The 8,852-nt window shown below is 44.9% G+C and overlaps 1 pseudogene; it reads right to left on the bottom strand.

Annotated features, from left to right (window-relative positions):
* Positions 1–7,485: 7,485 nt before the first annotated feature.
* LOC126254298 (5S ribosomal RNA) lies at positions 7,486–7,603 on the bottom strand (annotated as a pseudogene).
* Positions 7,604–8,852: the final 1,249 nt, after the last annotated feature.

Below are 8,852 nucleotides of genomic sequence, written 5' to 3' on the forward strand. Positions count from 1 at the left end.
TGCTAACAGTCAGTGTAGGGCCCGTGACACCGCGTCTGCAGCGCCATCTGCTTCCTGTAACGGCTGACAATGAATGTCAATACACAGTAACCCAAGTTCCATGCATTGGTATCTGTTTCAAACCCGTAAACTTGTCGAGTTTTCCGCCTACAAATTACGTTTTGCGGAGAGCGTTGGTTTCCTGTTATCATTGAAAAAAAAAAAAACAAAAAAAAGTTCTGCAGAGTCGCGCCTAATGCTTGTGGAAGCTTTTGGTGAACATGCTCTTGGGAAACACAACCACCGAAAAAGTTCGAAGACAACGAATTGCAGGCTTTCTTGGATGAAGGTGACACTCAAACTCAACAGGACGTCGCGGAACAATTGAATGTGAAGCTGAAAGCCGTTTCTCTTAGGTTGAAATCTATGGGAAAGGTGCATAAGGTGGGAAAATGGGTTCAGCATGAACTGAATGAAAGACAGCACGTGAAAAGACCACTTCCGACAAGCTGCTCGCCAGATACTAAAGAAACTCGTTTCTCCATCGAATGTGACAGGCGATGAAAAATGGATATATTTTGAGAATCCTAAGCGTCGTAAATCATGGGTGAACCCAGGCAAACCATCGACATCCACTGCAAGACCAAATCGCTTTGGAAAGAAGACAATACTCTGTGTTTGGTGGGATCAGAAGGGTTTCAGCTATTATGAGCTGCTAAAACCGTTAACACTGATGACTACCAACAGCAAATGATAGATTTAAATCGAAAAAAAGGCAACACAAAGTCATGTTGCTCCATGATAACGCCTGGTTACACACAGCAAAACAGGTAAGGGAAACGAACTAGGCACTGAGCTGGGAAATGCTAGAGAATGCGGCTTATTCTCCAGACTTGGCTCCGTCAGATTATCATGTGCGTCACTAGGACAGCCTTCCGTTGAACAACGCTTCAATTCGTATCAAAATGTACGAAAATGGCTCGCTGACTGGTTCGTTTCAAAAGAAGAACAGTTTTTTTGACGTGGCATTCATAGCCTGCCGAAGAGGCGGGAGAAATGTATAACTAGCAATGAAGATTATTTAGGATAAAATATTGTTTATCAGTTTGAAACAAAAGACGGGAAATTATTGCAATCGATTTCCGGTTTCATACTTCTACACCTGGTATATGTACAGCGCTCCAAAACGACCAGCGTGCCCTATTACGTGCGCGGTCAACAACAGTCGGATGAGCGTGATACTCCATGTGGTACAGTGGTGGGACAAAAATAAGGAAACGCCAAAAACACAACACTTTAAAATGTCTAATACGGTGTAAGAAAGACATTGATATTCAAAACAGCTGTGAGTTGTTTCGGAATGGACGGTTTACACCATCCTTCGAGCGCACTAATGGCAAATTTAGGTAACCATAATGGAGGTGGATAGCGATTACACACGCTTCTCTCGAAAGTAGACAGCAAAAGTTCAATAATATGGGGAACTGGTGATTGGTGCCCAGGTGAGATGCGGGAATTCATCTTCGTGCTCAAAAAACCAGATTTGGAGGAAGTGAACTGTGTGAACAGGGGCAAGTCGTCTTGTAACACAGTATCACTGTGTCACCATTGGGGAACTAAAACTGTATATGGGATGGACTTGTTTGGCCAGAATGGTCATTTAGTACGTAGTACTACCTTGCGGAGTAGCCATGGTGCCCACGGAATACGTCGGCATAGCTGCCCTAATCACCACTGAACCCTCGCCGCGTTCCACTCTCGAGACGTAGTAGACTCGACCAGAAGTCGAAAACCGTGTGCAACAAGTGTCATCTTCATTGTTCCGTAGTCCAGATTTTATGGCTTCGGCATCACGTTTCTCTGTTACAGGCGTATGCATCACTGATGAGTCGTTTTGCCATTCCAGCTCGCCCTGCAATCTCCTGGTTCAAATGGCTCTGAGCACAATGGGACTTAACATCTGAGGTCATCAGTCCCCTAGACTTGTTGTTGTTGTGGTCTTCAGTCCTGAGACTGGTTAGATGCAGCTCTCCATGCTACTCTATCCTGTGCAAGCTTCTTCATCTCACAGTACCTACTGCAACCTACATCCTTCTGAATCTGCTTAGTGTATTGATCTCTTGGTCTCCCTCTACGATTTTTACCCTCCACGCTGAACTCCAATGCTAAATTTGTGATCCCTTGATGCCTCAAAACATGTCCTACCAACCGATCCCATCTTCTAGTCAAGTTGTGCCACAAACTTCTCTTCTCCCCAATCCTATTCAATACCTCCTCTTTAGTTACGTGATCTACCCACCTTATCTTCAGCATTCTTCTGTAGCACCACATTTCGAAAGCTTCTATTCTCTTCTTGTCCAAACTAGTTATCGTCCATGTTTCACTTCCATACATGGCTACACTCCATCACACAAATACTTTCAGAAACGACTTCCTGACACTTAAATCTATACTCGATGTTAACAAATTTCTCTTCTTCAGAAGCGATTTCCTTGCCAATGCCAGTCTACATTTTATATCCTCTCTACTTCGACCATCATCAGTTATTTTACTCCCTAAATAGCAAAACTCCTTTACTACTTTAAGTGTCTCATTTCCTAATCTAATTCCCTCAGCATCACCCGATTTAATTTGACTACATTCCATTATCCTTGTTTTGCTTTTGTTGATGTTCATCTTATATCCTCCTTTCAAGACATATTACTTCCATTCAACTGCTCTTCCAAGTCCTTTGCTGTCTCTGACAGAATTACAATGTCATCGGCGAACCTCAAAGTTTTTACTTCTTCTCCATGAATTTTAATACCTACTCCGAATTTTTCTTTTGTTTCCTTTACTGCTTGCTCAATATACAGATTGAATAACATCGGGGAGAGGCTACAACCCTGTCTCACTCCTTTCCCAACCACTGCTTCCCTTTCATGCCCCTGGACTCTTATAACTGCCAACTGGTTTCTGTACAAATTGTAAATAGCCTTTCGCTCCCTGTATTTTACCCCTGCCACCTTCAGAATTTGAAAGAGAGTATTCCAGTTAACATTGTCAAAAGCTTTCTCTAAGTCTACAAATGCTAGAAACGTAGGTTTGCCTTTTCTTAATCTTTCTTCTAAGATAAGTCGTAAGGTTAGTATTGCCTCACGTGTTCCAACATTTCTACGGAATCCAAACTGATCTTCCCCGAGGTCCGCTTCTACCAGTTTTTCCATTCGTCTGTAAAGAATTCGCGTTAGTATTTAGCAGCTGTGACTTATTAAACTGATAGTTCGGTAATTTTCATCTGTCAACACCTGCTTTCTTTGGGATTGGAATTATTATATTCTTCTTGAAGTCTGAGGGTATTTCGCCTGTCTCATACATCTTGCTCACCAGACGGTAGAGTTCTGTCATGACTGACTCTCCCAAGGCCATCAGGAGTTCTAATGGAATGTTGTCTATTCCCGCGGCCTTGTTTCGACTCAGGTGTTTCAGTGCTCTGTCTAACTCTTCACGCAGTATCTTGTCTCCCATTTCGTCTTCATCTACATCCTCTTCCATTGTCCTCAAGTACATCGCCCTTGTATAAACCCTCTATATACTCCTTCCACCTTTCTGCCTTCCCTTCTTTTCTTAGAACTGGGTTTCCATCTGAGCTCTTGATATTCATACAAGTGGTTCTCTTCTCTCCAAAGGTCTCTTTAATTTTCCTGTAGGCAGTATCTATCTTACCCCTAGTGAGACAAGCCTCCACATCCTTACATTTATCCTCTAGCCATCCCTGCTTAGCCATTTTGCACTTCCTCTCGATCTCATTTTTGAGATGTTTGTATGCCTTTTTGCCTGCTTCATTTACTGCATTTTTATATTTTCTCCTTTCATCAATTAAATTCAATATTTCTTCTGTTACCCAAGGATTTCTATTAGCCCTCGTCTTTTTACCTACTTGATCGTCTGCTGCCTTCACTACTTCATCCCTCAGAGCTACCCATTCTTCTTCTACTGTATTTCTTTCCCCCATTCCTGTCAATTGTTCTCTTATGCTCTCCCTGAAACTCTCTACAACCTCTGGTTCTTGCAGTTTATCCAGGTCCCATCTCCTTAAATTCCCACCTTTTTGCAGTTTCTTCAGTTTCCTAGACTTAGAACTACTTAAACCTAACTAACCTAAGGATGAAAGGTGGCTTTCATTTGTGACATTAATTTCGCAGATTATTCTGCATATTTGAATAAACCCATATAATGGTTAATTAGTCTTATTAGGTGGATTAGAAAGAGAGATACGTGATGATTAGACACGTGTCTGGAATAATACGGACTTTGGTAATGATAATATTTAGTTGCATGCTGTAGGTGTAAGCAATGTGGATATGCCAGTGGAGACGGGGAGGCGAAGGCTGGTGAGCGCCGGAAGAGCATTGTGCAGGGGCCGGGGGTCCCAGGGGATGCGGCCGCTGACCTGCAAGCATCAAAAGGAACGCCGCCGAGTGCCAGGTGAGAGAGAGAGGGGAAATGTCGAGCAGACAGAGAGCGTCCTACGTACGCGCTGGCGCCGCCCGGTCGCGCGCAGTTTTAGCGGCAAATGGGCTGAGCTCTGTTTGGGCAGTTCATAAGAAAGTGCGGGAAACGCTGAGGGTCAACGCCCGCTGTTTGAACAGAGACATTTTTGGATATGTGGAGAAATTGTATCACTCCACGAGGGAGATGTGGGAGGCCTTTGCAGCGTCGGGATTGGGTGATTAGAGTTTGGCGGCAAGATTGTCGCAAGAGCATCGGGCAGAGAGCGAGGCAGATGAGGAGAGCGTCTTGTGCCGTGAAAGCAGACAGTCGCAAAGTTCGGTAGCTCTGAGGTAGGGACTTAGATTCTGAATACTGTGCTATGTACGATCTAGAGTCTGCAGCTACAGTAGGACATCAGCGTCCACGATAGGCATTGCATTGACTACTAGTATTATTGCACTTGATTCCGCCTTATAGGCTGGCAGTCACCATTGAACGTAGTCAACCAGTGCACAGAGCTATCATACTGGTATTGCACGTTAGTACAAGACACACTGGGCTGTGCCTTAAAGGTTGTTGAGCCAGTCTTGAAAGCGTTGTATACCACTCAGAGGAAATATAGGGCTTGTCGTATTAGCAGTTTCTGAGTAGTTTATTCTGCTCAAGGTATTTGAGAGTGACTTATCTTAATTCAGCGACTTCGCAGCTGCAGTCGTCGCCCGAGCAGTATCGACGGAGCCAGCACGCTAGCAGACGGTATTGTAAACTTGCAGCAGCGCCAGTAAAATTCAGAAGTAGTTGTTGGATCGTGTTCTTGCCATCCACTGAGCATCCGTGCAGTTTTGCTTACGATTCGTTACTGGTTATTTGTCTTTTTGCATGTTGTTTGGTTTGTTTGTTGGTGGAGGTGTCCGAAGTATGTATTATTTCAGACACATTGAGATTATAGGAACACAGTCAGATCGCATTTACCATTTGCTTATCCAGGGGCATAATTAAATCTAACATCGCATCAATTTAACATTAAGAGCTGAGAGCCAATCTTACCAGTGTAGTATATCTAAGAACAGTGTACAATTTGTTTAATTTGTTTTCATTCATGATTTGTTCAATATGATCTAATTTCTATCGTGAGATAATTTACAATAAATACAAGTTATTTGCAATATCGCTTTTGATTCAGCAGTTGGTGGTAGTAAGCCGTCACTGTCACAGTAATATATTTAATTCTTGTTTAATTACGCCCACTACCCCAATAATAAGTAGCCCTACAAGGACATCACACACATCCATGCCCGAGGCAGGATTCGAACTTGCGACCGTAGCAGCAGCACGTTTCCAGACAGAAGCGCCTAGAACCGCTCGGCCACAGCGGCCGGCTTGCAATCTCCTATTTCTGGAGCTCTGTTCATGTTGTTTTGGTTGTTCTGGTGCTGGCAAGGTTCGCCAGTGCGTCATTCAGCTCCTGAGTGACTTTTGCAGCTGTCTTCCCCTTATTCTTGGCCACAATCCTGTTCACTGATCGTCTGTCACGATCACTCAACACTTATTTACGTCCACATTGTCATTTAGTGGAAATTTGGAAAATTGTGGTAAGGACTATGGAACCAAACTGCAGGGTCATCGGTCCCTAGGCTTACACACTACTTGATTTCACTTAAATTAACTTACGCTAAGGACAACACACACACACACACACACACACACACACACACACCTATGCCCGAGCTAGGACTCGAACCTCCGACCAGCCGCGCGAACCGTGACGAGACGCCCGAGACCGCGCGGCTGCCCCGCGCGGCGTCATTTAGTGAATAAGGCTTCTCCGCTTTCCCTGTATAAGGTACAAATCTTCGATGTTGTGCCTCTTGAAACACCAAACAACTCAGCTACCTTGTGGAAGCATCCACAACGCGAGCACCAACAATTTGCACACTTTTGAATTCACTTAGCCAAACGCCTTGCCGCAATGGTAACACGAGCACGTGCCCCCTCCACATCCGCAGTCAGTGACGCCTGTTGGCTGTGGATGACGCGGTGGTCGGTCGGTATAGATGTGCCATCTGAGGCCTTTTTGGAGTTTGAGTTTTCAATTTACATAACTGCATATAAAGCACTTGCAACTGTCTAGAACACAGTTCTGACAACGACTGACATGTATTGAAGATATTGCAAAGGCGCCGTTCGTGATCAAATATAACAAAGCGATCTGCAGGCTTGTGTATCAACTGCATTTATTTTCAAGCCTGCATTTCTCGAGGTTCTTTTATATTTTTATCCACCCCCTGTATAAGTACAGTGCTCCAAAGCAACCAGTGTGATGTTTTAAGTGTGCGACAAGCATTCTGATGGGGGTGATAAATCTAGGTAGAAAGCTGACGACGCAGTGATAAGTGATACTTTGTCCAGTGACATTAAAGTGACCACCTGTCAAAAGCCTGAATAACTACCTTTTGCACTGCAGACCTCTGTAAGACGCGCAGGAAAAGAGTCCATAAGGTTCTGAACGTACCAACAGGGATTTTGTGGGGCCATGCTGACTCCAGAGCCATGGCCAGCTGCGCTAGGTTTCTCGTTTGAGGATCCATGGCTTGAACAACCCGATTGAGGTGGTCCCACAGTTATTCGATTGGATTTAAATCGGGGGAGTCTGATGGCCAGGGGAGTACGGTAAACTCATCCTGATGATCTTCAAAAGGCCCACGTATTCTGCGTGCTATGTGACATATTGAATTGTTTGATTGGTAGATGCTATCGCGCCAAGGAAAAACCAACAGTATATGGTGGTGGATGTGGTCCCGAAGGACAGATCTATACTTAGCTTGAGTAAATGTAAAAAAAAAAAAAAAAGGCACTCCGTCTTCAGGCCACGAGTGGCCTACCGGGACCATCCGATTGCCGTGTCATCCTCAGTGGAGGATGCGGATAGGAGGGGCGTGGGGTCAATACACCGCTCTCCCGGTCGTTATGATGGCATTCTTGACTGAAGCCGCTCCTCAATTGGCATCACGAGGCTGAGTGCACCCCGAAAAATGGCAACAGCGCATGGCAGCCTGGATGGTCACCCATCCAAGTGCCGACCACGCCCGACAGCGCTTAACTTCGGTGATCTCACGGGAACCGGTGTATTCACTGCGTCAAGGCCGTTGCCTAGGTTGAGTAAATGTGGCTTCCAAAATAACGAGATCACCAAGGAAATACCACGAAAGCATTCCCAAGACCATAATATTCCTTCCTCCGGCCTGGACTCTTCCGACGATTGTTGCAAGGTGTTTGCTTTCAGACGTTTCACGCCGATGGAGCGTAAAATGTGACTCATCAGAAAAGACCACCTGTAGCCACTCAGTAGACCTCCTGTTGTGGTACTGGCGTGCAAATTCCAGCCTTCATCTCTGATGAACACCAATCAGACCAGACGCCTGCTGCGGAGACCCATACGCAGCAACGTTTGCTGAATAGTCTTTGAGGAGACATTGTTGGTAGCCTCTTGGTTGATCTGAGCGGTCAGTTGCTCAACAGTTGAACGTCTATCACACCTCCACAACCGCTGTTCATCCTCTAATTTATGGCCCGTGATGCACCAGAGTTGCCTCGGTTCCAGTTTTGGACAGCGCCGAAAGCCAATGATCATGCCCTTTTGGATGTCAGATAAATCGCTGCGTTTAGGCATTACGACAACGACTGCTCTGTTTTTCGCGCCGCCGCGACACGCTCTATATACCCTCCACTGCTAGTGCTGCCACTTGCCGTCTGTGAGTGATTACTGCATGTTGATGTCGAACGTAGGCGGTGGTCACATTGACTTGACTGGACCGCGAAGAAGACAAGAGTCATCGCGGTCAGAGCAATAAATCTTCATTTGGTCATTGGTAGCGCGTTGTTTTCAGAAACTGCGGCATTTTCCGAAATGTCTTCACAAAAGAAGACGAAGTAAACATTCCAGAATTCGCATCGAGAACAGCTGCCAACATGAGTAACGTAGAAGTAGATATCCTCGGAGTAGTGAAGCAACTTAAATCACTTAATGAAAGCACGTCTTCTGGTCCAGCCTGTATACCAGTTAGGTTCCTTTCAGAGTATGCTAATGTAATAACTCCATACTTAACAGTCATATAAAACCGTTCGCTCTACGAAAGATCCGTACCCAAACACTGAAAAGTTGCACAGGTCACACCAATATTCAAGAAAGGTAGTATGAGTAATCCACTAAATTACAGGCCCATACCATTAAAGTCGATATGCAGCAGGATTTTCGAACATATATTGTGTTCAAACATTGTGAATTCCCTCGAGCAAAACGGTCTATCGACACACAGTCAACATGGGTTTAGAAGACTTCGTTCTTGTGAAACACAACCAATTCTTTCTCATATGAAGTGTTGAGTGCTGTTGAAAAGGGT

This window comes from Schistocerca nitens, chromosome 4, assembly GCF_023898315.1.
Source record: "Schistocerca nitens isolate TAMUIC-IGC-003100 chromosome 4, iqSchNite1.1, whole genome shotgun sequence".
Classification (NCBI taxonomy): domain Eukaryota; kingdom Metazoa; phylum Arthropoda; class Insecta; order Orthoptera; family Acrididae; genus Schistocerca; species Schistocerca nitens.